The 26166-nt window shown below is 39.1% G+C and overlaps 1 pseudogene; it reads right to left on the bottom strand.

Annotated features, from left to right (window-relative positions):
• Positions 1-464: 464 nt before the first annotated feature.
• The window catches only part of LOC134368433 (olfactory receptor 10A7-like), a 78422-nt pseudogene continuing 52720 nt past the window's right edge, over positions 465-26166 (bottom strand).

Raw genomic sequence — 26166 nt, 5'->3', positions numbered from 1 at the left:
ATACAGTTATCACCTCCCCTCCAACACCAGGATCTCCCAGTCTAATATATATATATATATGTATATATATATATATATATATTTTTTTTTTTTTAAAGAACAGAAAATTGAACTCAACTAAAGCACACCTGCCAATTCTTACCTTCAAGATTGAGCTTTAAGGGGATTGTATGCAGCAATTATTTATTTATGTATCCCAGAATGGTTTCCCTCCCATCAACTAGGGAGTACTTTTCCCCTCTCTCAGTGTAAATACAGTCTAGGAAAACTAGATCATTTCAAGGAGACTGGGACCAACTCTTCCCCTAAAATCATAAGATTTGGGGATTAGTCAATGTTTGGGGTTATAAAAATTATAATCTATCTTGTGTTTTCCTAATCAGATTGGGAGTTCCCTGAGGATGAAAACAGTGCCTTGACTGCCATCATTTTTTCTCTGTGGCATGGAACACATCACTGTAGAATCAAATTCTCAGCTTCTTCAGAGCCTCCTTGAAATCTTCATTTTGAGGCTGTAGATAAGCAAATTACACATGGGAACAATATAGAACAAGGAGAAGCGTCTGTTGAGAGTTGACACCTGGCTAGCCATGGGCACAGCATAGGTCAGAATAAAGTTTCCATAAAACAAAATCACAATCACTAGATGAGAGGAGCAAGTGGAGATTGCCTTTTGCCTACCAGTCATGCAAGGTATAAGCAAAACTGTTGAAAGAATCTTCCAGTAGGAGATTAGGGTTAGACCAAAGGGAACCAGGGTTGCCAGCATGTTAAGACTAATGCAGACAAGATTGACCAGATGGGGATCTGAGCGGGAGAGCTTCTGTAGAGTTTTCAAGTCACAAAAGAAGTGATCAATCTCATTGCCACCACAGAAAGTCAAGCTGGATACGATAGCAGCCTGGAATGCAGCTGCCACTGTGAAGCCACTAACCCATGACCAATTACTAGCCCCACACACATGGTTCCATGCATTAGTGTCAGATAATGCAAGGGCATGCAGACAGCTAGGTAGCCAGGTACTGGTCAGATGACATCACTGCCAGTGGATAATATTCAGTACTGCCCAAAGAAGTAGAGCTGAATAATACAACCTACAGTGAAGATCACTGTTTTCCCTCAACAAGTCCACCAGCATCCTGGGTAGAATTTTGGAACCTCTCTGGACATGAGAGGTCCCCCAGAAGGAAGTATATTGGAGTCTGGAGTCCCCGATGAGTGCTCACCAGGACCATGAGGAGAAGATTCCTCAAAACGGTGGCTATGTAGACAATGCCAAACAGCAGGAAGAGCAAGGGAATCAATTCCTTGAGGTCTCCAAACCCCAGTATGATAAACTCAGTCATCATCATAGTGGTATTTCCTGGCTCCACAGAAGTTAGAAATTCCTGAGGAAGTGTCAGCTTCTCCACACCAATATGTCAGATCACTCTACCACTTAGATTTCCCAAACAGTCCAGTTCTATCAGTGGTTAGAGCACTGTACTGACTGAGGATTGGTCCTCAACAGAGCCAGTGAAATTTGCCCTTAGAAAACTGTTTCTAGAAATTAGGTGAACCTATCATCTGGTCGGAGAGTGGAATAGGGATGAGGAGACTAAATGAGAGAAGGAAGGACTCAGTACAAATCTATCCCCATCCCTACGGAAACAATTTAGAACACGACTGTACTGGTAGCAGGTTAAGCCCCACAAATTCACATTGAAAGGAGATGTGTAGAGTGCGTGTTTGGAATCTTTTAGGCCATTTTAAACAGAAGAAATTCACAAGGAAAATCTTTACTAAATGTTGACAATTCAAAGAAATGGTGGACCAGGCAGCAAATCATAATTGACTTTCTTTTTTTTTTTTCAAATAATTATTTTAATTGATTAATGCTTGTAACTACACACATGCCAGTGCCCCTTGTGGTTCAGTCTCAGAGAAGTGTCAAATTCAGAGAAACGTAGTTAACACTTACTGAAAAAACTTTTACTCTTCCATCTTTACTTTTGTCTTTCTAGCAACATTAATGGGGATCTAATTTAAAATGCACTTTAAGTAACAGTTCTTAAAATTGCCTTTCCTTTCCATTTCTACTCCTCTCTTTTTAAAAAAATTTTATCAATATGCAATGTAGTTGATTTTCGTGTCCCTTTACAGATTCCTCCCTCCCCTCTCCCTCTGTCCCCTCCCACCCATCAACATAATTGACTTGCTTGATCAGAACATGAAATGAGGGCTGAAGTGCCAGGACTGAAGCAGAGAATCATTCCATTGGTGTTACTGGACCATCCATGCTTGTCAGGTAGCTACATCCCCGAGGTAGCAGAACAGCAGTTGCTGGAGAGAACAGATTCTGGAAAACCAAGCATACATCCTAAAACAGAACAAGGATTTCTTATTTTTAAATCTTGTTCCATAAAAGGCTGGATTTTAGGCTTCTGGGGAGAAAGCCTAATAACTGACACCTGAAGCTACTGGTTGAACTCATATACACACATCTAAACACACACAAACACATTTATAGGTAGTCACACATACTACGGGAAAAGACACACATGCTATCACTTTTGCCATCACTTTTTAAATTTGTGTTTTTCAGATCAGTCTTCTAGAAATGGAATATTTGCTCCATGGGGCTTTGCCTGCAATTCAGGTATGTTGATATTAGAGAGGTGGTGGTCATGGGTTAAATCACAAGGTCTAAATAGCTGAGCTTTCCATATGCATCATCAGCAGCGGGAGAGAAACTAGCATGTTTTATCATTTAATTTTGTTATTGGTCTGTTTTGCAAGGCAGTGTAATGCAATGATTAAACACAAACTCCAGAGCTACACTGCCTGGAGTCAAATCCTAGCTTCCTGTTTACTGACTGTGTGACCTTGAAAAACTTACTTAACCTCTCTGTGCCTCAGTTTTCTTCTCTGGAAAAAAAAAGAGGATAATAAGAGCATCTCCTCACAGTGTTGTTTTGAGAAGTACATATAATTAAAACAGTGCCTGACACATAGTAAGCTCTATATAAGCATTAAAGGTTTTTGTTTGCAAAATAAAATTTTTTATTAAACTGTCCCACAGAAGCATTAACCAACATTACTAATCACTGTACTTAAATAAGGTAAAGCAATATAAATGCACAGGAAGAAAATTGTACATTTCTCATTACTTCTTAACTGTTACGTATCACCACTGAATTTTACCACTAAATTTAAGCTGAAGATAATTTAAGATAACACGCGTTATGTAAGGATTAGATGAGATCATGTACATAAAGTGCCTACCCCAAAGAAAATGCCCAATAAATTGCGGCTAATAACAGTACTAACAACAATTTGTCTGAAGTCATCAAATGAGCACGTGGCAGAGCTGAGATTCACAGTTCTGTCTGATTCCAGCAGTCCTGATCTTTTCACCACACAAACCAACTCACTCCCGACTCTGGGGAAGTCCTGTCCCACTTCGGGTGCTCTTTCCTGAAGGGCTCAGCCCCTGGAGGGTCCTCTGAGCCTGCCTTCCTGATCTGCCATTATTTAAACACATGTGTGTATGTGTCTGTGTGTTCTTCTTTGTTGATAGGCAAAGGGTTTTTAGAATTCTGTATAGAAGAGTTAAAGGCAAACTCTCCGCTGTAACCTTGAACCTTTAAGCCAGACTACTTCCTACATACCCACTTCGTACCAGTTACCCATCACACACAAGCCATGGGCACCCACACTGCTGTCTTTGTTCTTTTGGCTCCAGTTCCTGTTCAGCTCCTGACCCTTGGTTTGACTTCCTCTTTGAGGGGGTACTTGGGGTTTTTTACTGGGTGTTCTCAGCTCAAGATCCCAACTCCTCTTCATGTGCTTTGACTCAGGTTCATTTTCCTTGGTTTTCCCAATACTGAGGCCATCATTAACCATTTCTTTTAAAAAATGAATCCCTACTCTTACTCTTTCACTGCCTTCCCTTCTCTCCTGATTTATTTTTATTTATAATACCTATCACCTCTAACATACAATATATTTTACTTAAATCTCTATAATAGTCTGTCTCCTTTAAGGTAGGCTCCACGAGAGCAGGGATTTCCTCTCTTTTATCCACTACTAAATCCTCAGCACACAGAACATTGCCTGGCACAGAGTAGACACGATAAATATTTGCTGAATGAATCGGTCAGACAGTATGATAGAATGAATAGTGCTTTGCCTCTGGAGCCAAACAGAGCCATGTTCAGACTTTAGCTCTGCCACTCATCAGTATGTGACCCTGGGCCATTTATATGCCCTCTCTGTGCTTACGTTTTCTCATTTGTAAAATAAAAATCTCAACGGAGCTCATTAGGTGTCCCCAGATACCCATTCTCTCTTTCCTCCAGACCAGAGATTGGCAAACTTTTTTCTTAAAGTCCAGAAAGTAATATTTTGAGCTTTATGTGCCATCCAGTCTTTGTTGCAACTATTCATCAATGCCATTCTATCGAGAAACCATCATAGATAATACGTAAATGAATGGGAGTGCCTACATTCCAATAAAACGTTGTTTACCAAAGAAAGATTGTTGGACCTCAGACTGTAGTTTGGTGACCCTGTAACTGGATACATGGCTGCCCAGCTGAAGTGCACATTTCCTTTGCAGCTGGGTCAAGACAATAGGATGTGAATAGAACAAGGTGCTTAACTTTTAGATTGTGCCCTTAAAAGAAAACTACATATCTTCTCCTTCCCCATATTTCCCACTGGCTGGAATGCAGACCTGATAGCAGAATCCAGAATTGCCATCTGGGATCATGAGGTGGAAGCTGAGTATTGGAGATAGCAGAGCAACAGCACAGAAGCAGCCCAGATCCTCAACGTGGTATGCCAGAGGAACCCTAAACAGCCTGCCTGACCTTTTTTGTGGATATAAATATATTACTATTTTGTCTAAGTCACTGATTTTAAAAGTTTTTTTTTTGTTACAGCAATCTAACATGTACCCTAACTAGCAAATAACTACCTCCCAGATTATCTTCAACAAGATAGTCCATATAAAGCATTTAGCATAATGGTTTGCACAAAGTAAATAGTAGCTTTCATTATGATTTCTGTTATTAGTGATTTCATTCCACTTCTCCATTCTTTCCTTTCTCTGGTATCTTTAAATAGTTTATCCTCACCTAAATTTGGTTCCCTCAAGACCCAGTGTTTGGTCAGGCCCAAAAACCTTTGAGATGGATTCAGCAATCTCCTATCCCATAGGCTCAACAACTCCCCACTCATGTAGGAAGGGAATTTAAACACAAAGAACCAGATTTTGCCCTTTTCCTGAATAAAGCATAAATAACACATTTAACTGATTTGGGCCTTTTTTCACATTCTTAACAAACTAGATAAGCAATCAGTCTTCAAATTGTAGCATGCATAACTCGAGATCAGTGGTTCTCAATTGAGGATGATTTTGCCCCCACCCCCAGGGAACATTTGGCTATATCTGACGACATTTCTGGTTGTCACATCTGGATGGGAAGCTACTACTGGCATCTAGTGTGTAGAGGACAGGGATAGCGCTAAACACCCTACAATGAACAGGAAGCCCCCACAATGAAGAATTATCTGGCCTAAAATATTAATAATGCTACTGTTAGGGAACCCTTCCCTAGAGGTACCCAATGACTTCCCAGGGAGGTATGCAAACAGGGAGAGTTTTAAGAATACTAATTCCCAATTTGTATATGGACAGTTCTCAAAAAGTGATCTGCTATGAATGTGCCTGAGGTTGACAAATCATCCTGGGTCTTCTTCTCACCTCTCTTTTCACAATTACCCTTCTCCCATGTCATAAGAGAAAAGACTACCTGTCAGGCATCTTGTGGATGCAGTCACTTTCTTCTCTGAGGTCCCAGAGTACAGCAGAGCACAGTGGATAAAATCTCAAAGTTGGAGCACAGTTTCATGCTATAATTACTGCTCTGTCACCCACCAGCCGTGTAACATTTATTTATTTATTTACTTATTTATTTTAACACTTCGGAGACTTCTGGTCACAGGGATTTTTTTTTAGTTTAAAATTTCATTTAATATACATATTTTTGTTCAAGTGTATGATACGATGATCAAGAGAAGACTTTCAAGTATAAAAATATGTATGACATTAGGATAAAATTCTGTGAGGAAAGTGAATGGAAATGTGAGCTCAAGAAGTAAAGGTAGTGATGTAATTGAGATCGTGGAATAGATGATCCTTGGTATTACTCCCCCCCCAATAACCTATCAATTTACAACTATTAAAGTACAAAAATTGCCATCCTGAGATCGCTGGAGCTCAGGGGAAGAGGAGGAGAGACTTTCAGAGTTTGTGAAGGTGTGAAAGGCCAGCTGTGGTGAGAGGAAGGAGGGACCACTCCAGCTATTCCAAGCCCTGGCTGCTTCTGGGGCTGATGTGGTACAAGGCAAGGAGCAGCTGCAGCACATGGAGCAGCTACCAGGAGACAGGAAAGTCGCCGCAGCACCCTTTGTGTGAAGCTACTTGCAGTCTTCAGGAAAGACAGGTGCTTTCAAGTGCACCATTCCATCTCCCAGGCCAGCAAATCCACTACCAAGCTTCCCCTGGACCCGCATAGGAGCAAGGGGCCACAGCTGATGGGAGGAAGAAACCACCTACAGGTTGGTGAGTCTTTGCTGGGGATTTGTGCATGGCCTGCCCCATGGGAAACATTGGAGTGGTGGGGGAGGGGAGGGTGACCTATCAGGGTAACATTGGAGCACAGTATAAACAGCTGATCTGCCTTCCTATCAGCATGGGCCCCACACAGTGGAGACTGGTCAGGGTGATTGAACTGCAGGGGACAGTTTGTAGGAAACACTCAGTCCCAGGACAAACTTTCCACACAACCCAATTGTGTCTGTGGTGACCTCACAAGACCCCAAAGTGACTAAAAGGACAAAAATTAAAATCTGATCCCCTCAAAAAGCTTTCTGCAGTTTGAGAAACAACAATAAAGCAACAATGTAGCTCGAGAACAGAGCTTAACTTCCAGTCCCCACAGGAAGTTTTCCCTAATTGGGGAATTAACCACAGCACAGAAAATTAGTTTCAGTGCAGATTTTAAGTAGTGGTAGTAGCTATTAATCCACCACAGAATGGAAAAATAAAAAGCACAAACCCAGCACAAAGCTCTGATATTAACCAGTAAAGGTCTAACACCACCAAAGAATACCTAAAAAACCTAGAAGAGGTGGCTGTCTTCTCAAATGCCCAGGAATTAGTGTAAGGACACAAAGACCAGGATAAAACAGAGAAATAGGACAACCAATAAAGGAAACAAACAAAGCACCAGCAACGGACCCAGAAGAACAGCAAATTTATGAAATGTCTGACAGAGAATTCAGAATAACCCTCTTAAGGATGTTCAGGGAGTCACAAGAAAATACAGATAGAATGTAAACTATATCTGTAAAACAAGTCAAGAACAGAATGAGAAACCTGACAAAGGAGTAGAATCAATTTTTAAAACCACAGAAATTCTAGAAATAAAGAATACATTATCTGAACTGAGAAACTCAATAGAAAGCTCCAACAGCAGACTTGATCAAACAGAAAAAAGAATCAGTGAGCTAGAAGGCAGAACTTATGAAATTATTCAATCAGAGAAGCAAAATGAAAAAAGAATACAAAAAAATGAAACAGAAATGCAGCAATTGTAGGACTCCCTCAAGTGAAATAACCTCTGCATAAGTGGCATAACTGAAAGCAATGAAAAAGGAAAAGACCTAGAAAGCATACTCAAAGAAATAATAGCTGAAATTTTCCCAAGTATGGAGAAAGTTGACAACATCCAGGTACAGGAAGTTCAGAGGTTACCAATCAATTTCAATTCAAAGAACACCCCCAAGGCACATCATAATCAAAGTATCAAAAACCAAAGACAAAGAAAGAATACTAAAAACAGCAAGAGAAAAGAAATACATAATATTCAATGGAGTCCCAATACATCTCTAAGCAGATTTCTCAGTAGAAACCCTACAGGCCAGAAGAGAATGGGATGATGTATTTAAATTTCTAAAGGAAAAAAAAAAAACTGTCACCCAGGAATTCTGTATGCAGCAAAGCTAACCTTCAAATATGAAGGAGAGATAAAGTCTTTCCCAGACAAACAAAAGCTAAGGGAATTCATCAATACTAGACCTGCCTCAGAAGAAAAAATAAAGGGAGCTCTTCAATCTGAAAGAAGATAACACTAAACAGTGGCAAGAAAACATCTGAAGGTACATGACTCATTAGTAAAGTAAATACACAGACAACCTCAGAATTCTCCAATGTAGTAAGGGTGGTGAATAAACCACTTATATCCCTAGTGTGAACACTAAAGGACAAACCTAACAAGACAATAACAAATACAACAACCATATAATAGATAGGGAATATTGAAAGATGTAATTTGAAATAACAAAATATCACAAAGTTGTGGGGAGATAACATCAAAGGATACAGTTGGCTTTGGTGTTTACATTTTTCTTAGGTGTCAAAATTAAGTTGTAATTAAAATAATCTGTTACAACTATAACATACTTTTTGTATGCCTCATGGTAACCATACAAAAACACACAAGAGATACACTAAAAATAAATGGCAAGAAATCAAAATGTACTGCTAGAGAAAACTACTCGACCACAAAGGAAGACAGTAAGACTGGAAAAAAAGAAAAAGGATCAACAAAACCACCAAAACAAAAATAACCAATGGCAGTAACAAGTCCCTATACATCAATACTAACTCTAAATATAATGGATTAAATTCCCCAATTAAAGGACAGAGTGGCTGAATGGATTATAAAACAAGAACCAACAATATGCTGCCTACAAGAAACACTCTGCTTATAAAGATACACATCCACTGAAAGAGAAGGAATGGAAAAAAATATTTCATGCGAATGGAAACCAGAAAGGAGCAGGAATAGCTATACTTATATTAGGTAAAACAGACTTCAAGCGAAGGAAAGTAAAAAAAAAAAAAAAGAAGAAGAAAGGTCATTATAGAATGATAAGGAGATCAATTCAACAAGAAGATGTAACAATTCTAACTATATACACACCCAACACCAGAGCACCCATTTATATAAAGCAATAACTGTTAGACCTAATAGGAGAGATAGACTCCAAAATAGTAATGGTTGAGGACTTTAATACCCCACTTTCAGCAACAGACAGATCACCCAGATAGAAAATTAACCAGGAAACATCAGAATTAATCTATGCTCTAGGCTGATTGGACCTAATGGACATATATAGAACATTTCATCCAACAGCTGCAGAGTAAATATTCTTCTCAGCAGCACATGGAACGTTCTCTGGAATAGACCATATTTTAGGACAGAAAACAAGTCTTAACACATTTAAAAAACTGAAATGATATCAACCATCTTGTCTGACCACAATGGAATAAAACTAGAAGTCAACAACAAAAGAGACACTGGAAACTGTACAAATACATGAAAATTAAACAACATTCTCCTAAACAATGAATGAGTCAAAGAAGACATCAAAAAGGAAATTAAAAAATTCCTGGAAATGGGGAGAGGGAGTGGGGGGAAAAAGTAATTAGTAAAGGGACATGAAAATCAACTACACTGTATATTGATAAATTAAAATTTTAAAAAAGGAAAAAAAATCCTGGAGACAAACAAAAATAAAAACACAACATACCAGAGCCTATGGGATACAGCAAAAGTAGTTCGAAGAGGGAAATTTATAGCAATAAATGCCTACATCAAAAAAGAAGAAAGAATTCAAATAAACAATCTAACATTGCACCTCAAGGAACTAGAAAAACTAGAACAGACCAACTCCAAAATCACTAGAAGGAGAGAAGTAACAAAGATCAGAGTAGAAGTAAATGAGTTAGAGATTTAAAAAAAAAAAAAAGATTGATGAAACAAAGATTTATTTTTTTTGAGAAGATAAACAAAATTGATAATCCTTTAGCTAGACTAATAGAAAAAATAGAGAAGGCCCAAATAAATATGATCAGAAATGAAAAAGGAGACATTACACCTGATACCACACAAATACAAAAGATCATAAGAGAATGCTATGAACAACTGTATGCTAACAAACTGGAAAACCTACAAGAAATGTATAAATTCCTGGACACATATAACTTACCAAGGTTTAATCATGAAGAACTGGAAAACCTAAAAAGACCAATAATGACTAATGAGATTGAAGCAGTAATAAAAAGTCCCCCAACAAAGAAAACCCCAGGACCAGATGGCTTCACTGCTGAATTCTACCAAGCATTTAAGGAAGAACTAATGCCAATTCTTCTCAAACTTTTCCAAAAAATTGAAGAGGAGGGAAGACTTCCAAATTCTTTCTACGAGGCCAGCATTACTCTCGTATCAAAACCTGAAAAGGACATAACAGAAAAAGAAAATTGCAGACCAATGTCCCTAATAAATGCAGATGAAAAAATCCTCAACAAAGTACTGGCAAAGAGAATCCATCAACACATTAAAAAGATTGTACACCACAATCAAGTGGAATTCATCCCAGGTATGCAAGGTTGGTTCAACACATGCAAACATGCAAATCAATAAACATGATACATCACAAACAGAATGAAGGAAAAAAAACATTATCATTTCAATAGATGCAGAAAAGGCATTTGATAAAATCCAACACCTTTCATGATGAAAACATTCAACAAATTGGGTATAGAAGGAATGTACCTCAGAACAATAAAAGCCATAGGTGACACACACTCAGCTAATATCACACGGAATGGACAAAAATTGGAGGTTTTTCCTCTAAGATCTGGAACAAGTAAAGGATGCCGACTTACTTCCAACAATACTGGATATTCTAGCCAGCACAATAAGGCAAGAGAAAGGGTTTCCAACTAGGAAAGGAGGAAGTCAAGCTATCCCTATTTGCAGATGACATGATGATATATGTAGAAAATTCTAAAGACTCCACCAGAAAATTGCTGGAATTAATAAATGAATTAAGTATAGTGGCAGGATACAAAATCACACAAGAATCAATAGCATTCGTACACACCAGTAACAAAATATGTGAAGAAGAAATAAAGAACATAATTTTATTCACAATAGCTACCAAAAAATGAAATACCTAGGAGTAAATTTAACCAAGGAGATGAAAGACCTCTACAATGAAAACTATAAATCACTGGTGAAAGAAATTGAAAAGGATACAAAAAAATGGAAAGATATCACCTGTTCATGGGGTAGAAGAATTAACATCATGAAAATGTCCATATTACCCAAAGCAATTTACACATTCAATGCAATCCCTATCAAAATACCAATGATATTCTTCACAGAATTAGAAAAAATGACCATGAAATTTGTATGGAACCACAGAAGATCCCATATAGCTAAAGCAATCTAGAACAAAAAGAACAAAGTTGGAGGGATCACACTTCCTGCCTTTAAAATATACTGTAAAGCTATATGTAGTAACCAAAACAGCATGGTACTGACATAAGAATAGACAGACAGACCAATGGAACAGAATAGAGAGCCCAGTAGTAAACCTATGCACTTACAGCCAACTTATTTTCTACAAAGTTATCAAAAATATACACTGAGGAAAGGACAGCGTCTTCAGCAACTGGTGCTGAGAAAACTGTATATCCATATGCAAAAGACTGAAACTAGACCCCTATCTCTCACCATACACAAAAATCAACTCAAAATGGATCAAAACTATGAAACTACTAGAAGAAAACAGGGGAAATGCTACGTGAAATGGGAGTGGGCAGTGCTTTTTAGAGGAAGACTACAAAGGCACAGACAAGTAAAACAAAAATACACAAATGGGACTACATCAAACTAAAAAGCTTCTGCACAGCAAGGGACACTATCAGCAAAGTAAAGAGACACGTACAGAATGGGAGAAAGTGTTTGTTTGCAAAGTACACATCAGACAAGAGGCTAATATTCAGAATATATAAGAAACTCAAACAAGTAAACAGAAAAAAAAATAATAATAACCCAGTTAAAAAATGGGCAAAGTACCTGAACAGACATTTCCCAGAACAAGACATACAAATGGCGAACAGGCACATGAAAAAATGCTCAAAATCACTAATCATCAAGGAAATGCAAATTAAAACCACAGTGAGATATCATCTCATCCCAGTTAGAATGGCTGTTAACAACAAGACCGAAAATAACAAATGCTGGAGAGGATGTGGAAAAAAGAGAACTCTCCCACATTGTTGGTTGGAGTGTAAATTGGTACAGCCACTGTAGAAAACAGAACGGGGGTTCCTCACAGAACTAAAAATAGATCTATCTTATGACCCAGCTATCTCACTATTGGGCATGTACCCGAAGGAAATGAAATTAATATATCAAAAAGATACCTGCACTTAGCCAAGAGATGGAATCAACCTAAATGCTCATCAACAGATGAATGGATAAAAAAAACCCTGTGGTATATTTACACAATGGAATACTATTCAGCTATAAAAATAATATATCCTATCATTTGCAGCAACATGGATGGAACTGGAAACCATGTTAAATGAAGTAAGCTAGTTACAGAGAGACAAATATCGCATGATCTCACTCATAGGTGGAATCTAAAAATTTTAAAAAGTGGTTCTCATACAAACAGAGAGTAGAATAATGGTTACCAGAGACCAGGGAGGGGGAGAAGGAAGTGGTGGACTAATAGGTATAAAACTCTGCTATCCAGCCTAAGTGAATCACTGTACAGTGTAGGCATGTATTGAAACAACACACTGAATCCCCCAAATATGTACAAGTAAATGTTAAAATAAAAATTAAAAACAAATAAGAACAAAGTGTTTGCGAGTCTATAATTTTTTGATAAAAAATCAAATCTCGACTTTTTATTTATTTATTTATTTATTGTCTTTTTCGTGACTGGCACTCAGCCAGTGAGTGCACCGGCCATTCCTATATAGGATCCGAACCGCGGCAGGAGAGTCACTGCGCTCCCAGCGCCGCACTCTCCCAAGTGCGCCACGGGCTCGGCCCAAATCTCGACTTTTTAAAACCATGATATATTTAATCTCTATGTTCAAACTACCTAAAAAGTGTAAATAAACACATACAAGGCTGTGTAATTGTCTTGTTTTGGTAACATTATTTAAACTCTAGGAAACAACAATTTTTAAAATACTACACAGTACCTGGCATAGTGCTGTACAGAAGAGTCGCCATCTTTCTATACATACATTTTATATGTCTATCCACATCTGTATCTGTGTCCACATCTACATATGTGTAAGGCGATTACATTAATAAAACATTGCAAGACAATTTTTTTTTAAAAAAGGTAATGATGTTAATTGTCTGTTAGGGAACTTGTCCATTTATATTTCAATGGGTGACAGTGAATATCAAAATCTTATAGTACTTAAAATCCACTGAAGAAGTTAAAAGGGGTTCAAGAGTTTAATTTTAGCCTGTCAATATTTACAAGCTGACAGAGAGTATACTGCTTTTCCATCTATTTGAACTTACAATGAAAAATTTCCAGATGTCAATTTCAAAATGTTCAAGAGGGCAGAGTACAGTACAAAGTTGAAAGAGCTAGGTTACTGCTGAATCCCTTCTGTGTCCTTTCTCTCCTGATGAAAAAACAGAAAGAGGAAAAACACCAGTCACACAGAGATGTGATTAAAATGCAGCAGCAAGTCCCACCGCACAAGACCGGTTTTCTCCGGTCCCCGCTCACCCTGCCAGCTAGCTTCCAAGTGGTTTTTTCCCTGTTCAAGAAGTTCTTCGTGCTCCCCCAGCCTTCCTTTCAAACCAATACCTATTTTTTCCCCTTTTTATCAAATAATGACTCTCTTAGTCATCGCTGCAGGTCTCCTGGACTCTCACAACCTGCTTATGACTCAACCTGCTTTTAGCGAGTGGGTCTCCAGATACAATCCACAATTATCAGGCAGAACTTTGAAAAACATATTTAAAGGGAAGGAAATTTTTTAAAACAGGGCTATAGGGTGGCCCTCACACACACACTCACACACACATATAGTCTGTGCTCACAGAGAAGTTGTCTTCCACATGGCAGGAAAACTACTGGGAAAATGGACAAGCCAATCAAATGAATTAATTCTGTTGTTTGTTTTGTATGCAGAAAATGGCAAAACCTGCCTCTTTTTCTGATTGTGACCTTTATTGTTTTAGGCAAATTCTGAAACTGGTGTGTTTTCACGGGCCCAGGAAAGTAATTTTGCATGCACACACAAACATACATTTGTGCACACTGGAGATGGTGGGACCGTAGCTGTGATGAGCATCGAAGAGTGTACTTGATGCCATCCACCAGCCCAGACCTACATTTTCACATTGAAATCAGAGAACAGAACCTTAAAATAGAAATAGCAATAAACGAAATAGTTCATTTTCATCCAGATTGGTTTGCAGAGCATAGTTCTTCACTGAACTCTGGCCTGGTGAATGTCTGTTGCTTCACTGGAACTTTGAGCTGCCATTTGACTCTTCCCTGTCTGAAGACAGCTTCTTTGCACTTTGAAACAAGCCAAGGAAGGAAATCCTTCCTTAAGCACTCCCTCAAGACCAATCAACGGGTATTGATTTGAGTTCCAGCTTATCCCATATTAGCTGTGTGACCTTGCATGGTATTCTTAACCTCTCTGAGACACAGTTTTTCCATCTCTAAAACAGGGATAATGCTATCTACCTTGACTGATATACAGAAGGAGTGCTGAGGATTAAATAAGACATAGTGTTTTAAAAATTATTTAAAGAACTATGCAAAATACATTGAAAATAATAATAACAATCACCATCATCATCATCATCATCATCCTTAGTTCCCAAGAACATATATTACACATTTGATAAACCCTAATTATTAGAAATAAGCAAAACCAGAATCTCTTTAAATTCTGCTTATTCATCCCCTGGTCTGCTCGCTGATTCGATATAACATGAACCTAACACTTTTTCTATATGTAGCCTTTGTAACAATTAAAGAGATGTTGTGGTCTCATTCCACCCCCACACTTAGGTTTTCTCTTCTCTGGGCTGAAAGAAAACTAGTCAGTTGAGAAGCTCTTTAAAAAGAGGAAAAGTACAATATCATTGGACTCACACTTGTGTTCTCAACATTATTGTTTACTTGACTGATGGCTGCTGCCCCCTTTTGAGGTTGCTAACACATGGAAATGGTCTTTGTTGGGTTTGAAAAAGTGAAAGATGTCTGGGTTTTCTCTTTTCTTCCCAGTTCTAGTAGCGCTTAATATTCTCTTGACGTACTCATGAATAAGTGGAGGAAAATCTGTTATAGATTTTTTTTTTTTTTTTTTTGCTAAGCACAACGGCCCAGAGTTCCCAAGTCCTGCTCTATGGCTCCAGCATGATGATCCCAGGATCTGCAGCCTTGATTCCAGCCTATACTGACAGAACACCTGGCTTTGTGCCTCTGTTCTTCTAGGAGGGTATTTCACAAACTTCTGGGAGACAGTATCAGTAACTGATGCCAAGACAAATCTTTTCTCGCCTTTTTTTCCTTTTGCAAGGGAGGGAGCTGGTGGGAATCAGGCAGCCTGGTCCTAAGCTCTCTTTTAGACAAAGCAAGTGGATTGACCACTTATTTACTTACTAGATGTTAATGCTGCAGCCTCAATCACAAATCAGATGACTGAATGAAAAATAAACTGAGCCTTCAAAGCCAAAGAAAGAAACCTGCAGGGCCAACTAGAAAGAAGAGTTTTGTGTATTATTTTCTTTTTGGTTTTTGTTTGGTTTGGTGTTTTGTTTTTCTTTGTGATCCTGTTTGCTTGCTTGCTTGCTTGTCTTAATTATACACACCTCACTTCCTGTCTATAATCTGGGTGAGCAAAGCAAGCAGGAGAGTCCTTGAGCTGCCTAAGCTAGGAGGCTATATCAGAGGCACCCCAGCCCCAGCTCTCTGCCACCTCAACTTGGTCATCTCCAGTCTAAAAATGCTCCTTTTGTCTAAGATCTTAAATCCTACAAGAAAAGGGAGAAAGAAAAAATAGAAAAACTTAGTCATAGGGTATTGTGTTTATATGAGATAAAACTCAAGCACGACTGAGGAGCTGTCTTTTTCCTACTATTGAGTTGAGTACACCCCAGAACATTATAAATTGTCAACCCCATGGAAGTAGCAGTGGTGTCTGTCTTGATTATGCTGTACACCAATGCCTAGAACTCTGCCTAGGCATTTAGTGTGTACTCAATAAATGTTTTGGGAAGGAAGAATATAAGAAATATAAGGCAAGGAAGGAAGGAGGGAGGAAAAGAAGGAAGGAAGGAAAGAAGTTTGTAAGAAAACCATCTAAAGAAGGAGTAATGCTGGAGTAAGGCATTACTGGTGGTAGAAGGGACCAAAAGAGACCACTGGTGTCTAGCCTGCATTCAACACAGATTATCTGAACCACTTATTATTCCATTATTGAAAATTCATTCAACAAAAGTCTCCATGGCTCTCTTTGCCTCCCATTTGTATTGCCAGTAAAGTCATGATCCCACACTGGTCTGTAACATATTGAAAATTTCCAGACTACATACCCAGATTCACTATTCCCACCTGAGCTATCAACGTTCTACTTAGGAAATTTACCTGGATTAATTTCGTCTCCAGGGCAGCCAAACAATCGGTTGGTTTTCAAAAGAAAAATAATTCAATCAACCTATTTGTATTCCATTCTCTCTACTTCCTTGAATATGCATGGCATCTAGATAAATTTCTCTATATGACAAGTTTTGTGGTTTATTTAGAGACAGAGAAAAGGCTCTTATAAAATTCTGATTAGATAAAACTCAACAAAACTAAAAAAGTTTAATATACTCTGGAGAAGAAAAATTAAAACAGAAGCTATCACAATTCAAATTACAAAAATTTTCAAGGGCTTTCCTGCATTCAAATTATAGTCACCTTAGTTACCAACACCTTCTGCAGCAGAAGCTTCGGACAATGGTAGCAAAGGGTATGTGATCCCCCATGTCCCTAATGGAGCCTTAATGCATCAAGATTCAGTGATGATCCAGACTTTCCATAGCAACTCAAGCAGTGTGGACAAAAGCCCCTTGGAAAGCTTTCCAAAATAGGGGTTGAAATTAAGAAAGTTCACAGCCTACCCTTTAGAGATCTGGAATACCTCATGAAACAGAACACCTAATTTTTTAACTGTTCTGCAATGGTTTTGTCTCATCGTTTTCCCTGTGGTGGTAGTGGTTGTAACAATGGCAGCTGTTGACATTTATTGGGCCTTCACTACAAATTGATCTCTATGTTAAAGACTTTTATATTTTATTATTTTTTAAATTTTAACTTCTCAGTATACATTGTAGTTGATTTTTGTGTCCCTTTACCCTTTCCTCTTTCCCCCTCCCCTCCCCCCGCTACATCATATCTGTTCATTTGTCTTAACAAGTTCAAGGAATTGTTGTGATTGTTGTGTCTTCTTCCCCCCCCCTTTATTTGTTTGTATATTTATTTATTTGTTTATTTCTTGCTCCCACAAATAAGTGAGAACATGTGGTATCTCTCTTTCTGTGCCTGACTTAGGTAAATCAACTTATTTATTCATAAATTATTTTATTTAATCTTCAAAACACCCTATGAGGTAAGTACTAATGCTATATTGATTTTTCAGATGACAAAACTAAAGTAAAAAGATGTTAAGTAATTTGTCCATAGATCAGATTTTATTTTGCCATGAAATTCTCTACCCCACAAATATAATCTACTCTCTAGCCCTATCCAAATCATATTCTAACATACAAATTAGTAGATATTAGAGGGTAAGGTGGGGAACCAGATAAGAGACCAGGTTAAAGTCAGAGGAACTGATCCTCAATCAATCCTCAGTTCTAAACATAAATTCAAAACTTTTTCCTTAGCATGGTGAGTAAAGAACAGTACTTTTAGATGCTAAGAAAAGCACAGCATTAATATGTAAAACTACAATTTATATGAAAATTTTTCTAATGTTTGTTACATTTTGAAATATCAAATTAATCTATTCATAACTCACTATAATAAGGCAGAAATTAGAAAAGCACTTTCTATCTATAAACTCTGTGATCTTTTGCCATCTTATTTAAATCAACATGATTTTGATTGCAGGCCAGGTGTCCAGACTGCCTTCTAAATTGATAACAATATAAGATTAACACCTCATTTTTAAAAATATTCACATAGTTCATGCAAAAGCACGATTGTTGGCAAGATAATAATTGGCTTAATTAAGGAAAAGAAGGGGAAGGAAACAAACATTTATTGACCACCTGCAGCATATTGTACCAGGTGCCTCCACATACATTATCTCATTATGATGATAATACATATCTCACATGGTTGTTCTGAGGACTAAACGAGCACACATAAGTGAATGTGCCCAGGGAAAAGCAGAGAAAGGGATCTAGCATTATTGATCACGTACCACATTCCAGGTCCTGTGCTATCACATACATTATTTCCTTTAATCTTCACAACATCCCTGCACACTTGGCCTTGCTATCCAGATTTTATGCATTAGGAGACTAGGGCTCAGACAATTTTTTAACTACTTTTTAAAACTGCTAACTAAAGTTATGCAGCAGACCCTGAGTTGAATAAATTGTACATCCATTTTCTTGCCACTTAATTAAAGGATAGAAAAAGCCTTTTTAACAGCACTTCATCATAGGGAGGGAGAGAAAGAAAGACACCAATATTCACTCACTCATTCAACAAATATGTTTTCAGCACATACTCTGTGCCAGGCACTGAGCTAAATTCTTTTCATAATTATCTCAGTAAATCTTCACAACACAACTAAAAGAAGGGTACTGGGATGATTCCCATTTTATAGATGAGGAAATGAGACTTAAGGAGGTTAAATTGATTTGGTCAGCACCATAGAGCTAGGAAATGGAAGAATCTGGATTCAGAATTAAGTTTGCCTGTCTTCAAAGCCTGCACTCTTTCCAGAACATTGCGCTACTTCTAGAAGGCAAATTATGCTCCCTGTATGCAAAGCAATATATTTTGAATCATCTTGAATCATCCTGGACACCATTAGGAAGCCCAGATTTCTCGTCCCCAGCACTAGTGCTCTATTAGTTGGACTGATCTTTGTAGCCTAGGAGTGAGAGTGTCTTCTGTAACCGGGAAGGGGGGGAGGAGAGAAAGTGATCCATAATGCTGGCCACCCTGGAGGTGAAAGGGACCACAAGAAACCATCAAGTCTAGCTGTCATGCAGAGCATTTCTGAACTACCTGCCTAACCTCATACCAAAGATATATCGATGCCATCCTAAACCCAGGATTATTCTGTGCGTACTGTGGGTACCAGACCAGAGTGGGATGTGCTCCACGTGAAACTATTTCCACTACTAGAAATAGAACTCCATGGCCTCTTTTGCTAAGTAAAGCACAATACAGGAAAGACTACTGTAGAACAAATGGACTTGATGGATCTCATAAGATTATTATCAGGTTATGAAGTTGCCACCAAAATCAGTCCTCTGTCATTCACCTTGGCAACATACCCTACTTAACCCTAATAATCCATGGGCCAGTGACTATACCTCTGGGTAGGCAAGCCCCAGCCTACCTGCTTCCTTACCTAGGGTTAGTGGTCATTCTCCTCTCTGGTTGTAGCTACTCCCTTATCCTCCACTCTTGCTCTAGTTCTCAATATTCTGCCAGCTAATGATATGATTTTCTGAATTCAATCCTGAGCAAGCAAACTTACTTTTTCTCTTATTTAAAAGTTGCCCCTTTGGTTCTTTTCTCATCCAGCCATCTTCCCATACCTGCATCAGGGGAACAGAGTAGGAAGTCAGGGGTTCCAGGGAATTCTTGCCTGGGTGACCCAAGGACTGCCCTAGGGAGTGGTTATCCCAGAATGAGATTTTGATGTTAATGAGGCTTAGATGGAGGATTCAGACTGTGTGAGACCAGTTACAATTCTTTTTTTTTTTGTCTTTTATGTGACCGGCACTCAGCCAGTGAGGGCACAGGCCATCCCTATATAGGATCCGAACCCGCGGCGGGAGCGTCGCTGCGCTCCCAGTGCCGCACTCTCCTGAGTGCGCCACGGGCTCGCCCGACCAGTTATAATTCTGCATAGGGAAATCTGTGCTGGACCTGAAATCTCTGGGCGGCCACCTCCCAAACGCAGGCCCTGGATCACAAAAAGGAACTGGGTCAAAGAGTATGAGGCCTCCAAACAAATCTTTCAAATTTCATCTGCTAAGGGAGCAGATCCTCAAGGGAAATAAGTGCAGACTTCACAGTGTAGAAGCTGTGTAATGTAACTGGATGCACATGGCCTCTGGGAGCTAGAAATCTGGGTGACTTTGGTAGGTTACTTATTCTCTCTGAGTTTTTGTTTATTCATTTCTTCAAAGGGTGGTGATCTGGGGGAGAGGGGCTGAAACACGAGCCAGAGAACCACATTTATTGAGTGTGGACTTCCTGCCCGACATCATATTCAGTATTTCACTTATACACTCACTCCATCCTCCCCAAATTTCTTTAAGTTATAAGTTATTAATGAAATAATAATGTACAATAAAAGAAAGTGCCTGGCTCACAGCACAGTTAATAAATGTCAGCTCCCTTCCATTTCAAATCTATAAGGAAATGACAAGAACTCCAGTTCTCAGAGAAGACATCTATTCCATGTTCTCCCTAGTGCTTAGTAATGCAGTTCGAAGAGGCTTGAAGCAATCATTTTTAGAAGTAATCATAGAATGTCAGAGCAGAAGGGACCTTAGAGATTGTTCACATCTAACTCCTCAGTGGATAGAGCAGGGATATACTTGTTACTGGCTCTCTAGCAAGGACTGGGCCAGAACCAAAGTGTCCCCCCTCCCAAGTGTGTGTGTTCGTATTACTCTTAAGGGGCTGGCTCAGAAAAAGCAGCTCTCAGCCTTGCATTAGAAGAAGTGAAGAGCAGAATTCAAACTGTGTGGCTGTAGTTCATAGAAGCACCTTGGGGTGCAGGGGATGCTGCTCTCTAGGAGTTTCAGAAAATGGTTTGGGGCATTTTCTGAAATAGAAGGAGGGAGGAAGGAAAGAAAGGGAAGCTGGAGTCCACAGGATTCACAATGATGGGGTAGCCAACTTGGAAATAAAGGCAGAAACAAAAGCAGAACCATCACCTCTGGACAGCCCCAGCTTTGGGGATTAGAGAACTGCACAGGGTTCCACCTTCACTGTGGGATCTTAAAGGCCACTGCTCTTCCCCACGGGCTACTTTGCAATCCCTACCAGAAGTCGCTACTGGATATTGTCTCCCAAAGGACCCTGTCAAAAGAAATAGTTTGGCAAAGGAGAATTCTAATCCTGGAGCTGGACATATGCATAGCAAGTACTTCACAGGCATTTGCTGAATGAATGAATCAGAGTCAAGGCCTGCCTAGAAAGGTCTCCCTGCCCTCTCACTGGAACACAAGAATAGGACTGAGTTTCTAAAGCAGCCCATAAACATTGTTGGCAAGTTTGATTTCTCACCTTCTAGCCTATAGCCAGAGGCTTTCTCCAAAGGAGGCAAAGTCTTTCTCCAAGAGCAAAAAAGCCCAATTTCTGTGCCCACTCTGAAATTTGCCAGAAAAAAACGAAAGGCAGACCTCCAAGCAGGCAAATATAAAAGAACTGAGGCCAGAACTGCAATTCTTCAATAACAGAGGGGGAGCAGGGATGGAGAACAAAGCCCCATGCTCTGGTGACACTTCATTTTCCACTCACTCAAAGGAAAGATGTGGAATGGTCCCAATCATCCTTCACCAGAACCCTATCCCTTGGATAGAAACGGCCTGAGTGGGGGTCAGAGCAATCAGAAGACCACATGGGTTGCAGGAGTGGGGATAGGGAGGAGGCATTGATCAAGGTCTTGAAATGTCAGAGCAAATTCCAGTGCAGCCTGTAAGTTTATCAGAGTGAACAGCCCAAGCTTACTTTATAAAAAAGAGTCCATAGATTATCAAAGCCTTAAAGGAATTCCAGAACTATCATAAGTACATGTACACATACAAACTTAAATGTTCACAAGATACACACATAAATTCCAACATATGCAAAAAGTAACAATAACAACCAGGTAGAAACATACTATCACACAGAAACAAATCTACAAACATGCATGGATAAAAACAAATGATTACACACACGCGCACGCACACACACACACACACACACACACACACACACACACTACAAATACACTTTTAGACACAACAATCACATTTCCTGGGCTAACTGGACAAACTGAATGTTCCCAAAGTGGTAGTTTTCTACTACTCCTCACCCTTTTTTTTTTTTTTACCTGTCCCAGCACTTAAGGTTTTCCATAACTTGTTCAATTAAAAACAAAAGTTGTTGTGACAACTCCCAATACATTTTATTGCCTATACTAGGCAGTTGGAGTTTGAGGACTACTAGAGTGTTTACTTGAAAAACACCATTCTCTGGAATAAAGTAAGACTCAGAGCTGCAAATAGAAAAATACCTCCAAAAACCAGAATTTTCTCATTCATTATATTATTAAATAGTGAAACATACTCCCTACATCACACTGCACTGTCCACGAGCTACCTTGGCCAGATTGAAATTTTTTGGAACCAGGTTTCACTTTGGAATTGGCATTTCCCAAATCCTTGCCACAGTCTTTCCCCTGTTGAGACAATGTATTAGTCTGTTCTGGCTGCTACACCAAAATACCTTAAACCGGCTAATTTATACAGGGAATCTATTGATCACAGTCCTAGCGGCTGGGAAGTCCAAGATCAAGGCACTGACAGATTCGATGGCTGGTGAAGGATGCTCTCTGCTTCAAAGATTGTGCTATCTTGCTGAGTCCTCACAGGACAGAGGGGTGAAGAGTTAACAACCTCCCCCAGGCCTCTTTTATAAGGGCACAATCTTCATTCATGAGGGTGGAGCCCTCATGATCTAATTACCTCCCAAGTTTTCTCTCTCTTAATACTATCATATTGTGGATTAAATTTAACATATGAATTTTGGAGGGACACAAACATTCAAACCATAGCAGACAACTTCAGCTTCCCTGAAGCAACACTAGATCAGAGACAGGGATTAAAGAAAGATCAGAAAATTAAGATCCTAAATCACGTTTGTGATCATTTCCCCAAGTCTCAGTCTGGGCAGGAATTGAGCTGGTAGCAACTTGAGTTACATTAGCTTTGCCAAGAACAATGTTGAAGGTGCAGAGAACTTGTTTGCTTCACCCTCCGGATTGCCATCATTACAAACCCCACACATTTTTGTGGAGCTCTTTATAGTTTGCAACGCCCTGTCAGAATTACTTTTGGTCCTTGAAACAGTTCTCTGAAGTTATCCAAGCAGATTTAACGACCATTTCCATTTTACTAATAAAGAAGCTGAAGTTCCAGAGGAAGTGGTGACATGCCTAAGATCCACGAAGCTAATTAGCGTCAGAGGTAGGTCTTGAACCTAGATTTTTATGACTGCTGCCAATACTTCTAAAACTACACCACTGTCTTAATCCATGCCATTCCCACACACTGCTCCCCCCACCACCAACACACACACACACACACACACACGCACACGCACACGCGCACACACACACACACACACAGAGAGAGAGAGACAGAGACAGAGACAGAGAGGGCCGACCCCGTGGCTCGCTCGGGAGAGTGCGGTGCTGGGAGTGCAGTGGTGCTCCCGCCGCGGGTTCGGATCCTATATAGGGATGGCCGGTCTTGCGATCCCCTTACCGGTCACAAAAAAAAAAAAAAAAAGAAGAGACAGAGACAGAGAGAGAGAGAGAGAAATGCCCTATTCTGGGGCCAGCCCCATGGTGCGCTCGGGAGAGTGTGGCGCTGGGAGCACAGCAACGCTCCCGCCGCGAGTTCGGATCCTATATAAGGATGGCCCGTGTGCTCACTGGCTGAGAGTGGTGCGGCCGGTCACAAAAATAACAAAAATAAATAAATAAATAAAAGAAATGCCCTATTCTGGCTTTGCCCTATCCAAGCAACACTGTAGAATTTTTCTCCCTCTTGCCCCCAGCAAACTTACCTGTTTTATGGCTCTTCACCCTGGATCTTCTTCTCTATGCCAAAGTAGACAATATTACCTCATTTAATCCTCAGGAGAAGTTAGGTAACTTGCCAAAAGTCACATGGTCAATAAATGGTGGAGCCAAAATTGCAATCCGAAGCGATTGGGCTTGAATATTTATGCTCTTTCTGCAACGTTACACTTCCTTTTAGAGCTAATTTGTCAAACTAATTTGCTAAAAGGCTAATACCATGCAAACACTAATCAAAAAAAAACTGAAACAGTTGTGTTTGTTTTGTTACAGTGAACGTGACACAGGAGAAGCTTAACACACTTTTTTGTTGTTGAATCATTAATTTTATTTTTCCATCCATTTTATATTTTTTTCATTGTACATGTTTATGGGATATAATTTGTTGTTTCAATACATGCATATATTGTATAATGATCTAATCAAAATAGTTAGTATATCTCTCACCTAAACACTTATCATTTCTTTGTGGTTATAGCATTCAAAATCCTCTTTTCTGGCTATGTTGAAATATACAATACAAAATTATTGGCTATTTTCATCCTAGGGCACCAGAACTTATTCTTCCCACCTAACTGTACCTTTGTAACTTTGTAACTGTCTACTAATCTTTCCCCGGCCCCTCCACTCTCCTACCTTTCCCAGCCTCTGGGAACCACTATTCTATTCTCTGTTTCTCTCTTTTTAATTTATTTTTCTTAATTGACCCATGATAATTGTATATATTTATGGAGTACGATATGATAATTGGCTACATTCACACTGTGTGCAGTGATCACATCACGGTGCTTAGTGTATCCATCACCTCAAACATTTGTCACTTGTTTGTGTTAGGAACATTCATCTTGACTAGCTATTCAAAGATACACACTACTTTTGTTGCTAACTGTAGTCTCCCTAGGTTACTATAGAACACTAGATCCCATTCTTCCTATCTCTCTACTGTTTTATATCCACTGACCACCCTCTCCCCATCCCCTCTCTTCTTTCCCCCCACTAGTCTCCAGTAACCACTATTCTACTCTCTACTTCTATGAGATCCACATTTTCAGCTTCCACATATGACTGAGAAGGTGGTATTTTTCTCTCTGTGCCTGGCTTATTTCACTTAATGTGATTTTCTCCAAGCTCATCCATGTTTCTTTAAATGGTAGCATTTCATTCTTTTTTATAGCTGAGTTGTATTCCATTGTGTATATGTAACATATTTTCTTTATTCAATCATTCCTTGAAAGACATTTAGGTTAGTTCCAACTCTTGACGGTTGTGAATAGAGCTGTGATAAACATGGGAGTGCAGGTGTCCCTTCTACTTGTTGGTTTTCATTCCTTTGGATATATACCCAGTAGTGGGATTGCTGGATCATACGGTAGTTCTATCTTTAGTTGTTTGACAAGTTTCCACACTGTTTTCCATAGTGGCTGTACTAATTTACATCCCCACTGGCAGTGTATAAGAGTCCCCTTTCTCCTCATTCTCACCAGCATTTGTTATTTTCTGTCTTTTTGATAACGGCCATTTTAATTGGGGTGACATGATATCTTATTGTAGTTTTAATTTGCAAATTTCTCTTATGATTAGTAATGTTGAGCATTTTTTTATATGCCTGTTGGCCATTTGTATGTTGTCTTTTGATAAATGTCTATTGAGTTCTTTGCCCAATTTTTAACATGATTATTTCTGGATTTATTTTTTCATTTGACTCATTTGACTTCTTTGTATGTTCTGGATATTAATCCCTTGTCATATGAATAGTTTGCAAATATTTTCTCCCATTCTGCAGATTGTCTTTCAGATCTGTTGATCATTTCCTTTGCTGTGCAGAACCTTTTTACTTTGGCATAATCGCACTTGTTAATTTTTGCCTTTATTCCCTGTGCTTCTGAAGTATTATTTATAAAGTCTTTGTCCAGACCTATGTCCTAAAGTGTTTCCCCTACGTTATCTTCTAGAAGTTTTATAGTTTTGGGTCTTACGTTTAAATCTTTAACCCATTTTGAGTTGATTTTAGTATATGGTGAGAGACAGGTAACTAGTTTCATTTTTCTGTGTATGGATCTCCAATTTTCCCAGCACCATTTATTGAAGAGACTGTTCTTTCCCCAATGTATGTTCTCAGCTCCTTTGTCAAAAGTCAGTTGACTGTAGGTACATGGATT

The sequence above is a fragment of the Cynocephalus volans genome, chromosome X (genome assembly GCF_027409185.1).
Source record: "Cynocephalus volans isolate mCynVol1 chromosome X, mCynVol1.pri, whole genome shotgun sequence".
In the NCBI taxonomy this organism is placed as follows: domain Eukaryota; kingdom Metazoa; phylum Chordata; class Mammalia; order Dermoptera; family Cynocephalidae; genus Cynocephalus; species Cynocephalus volans.
This window is presented reverse-complemented; position numbering and strand designations above follow the sequence as displayed.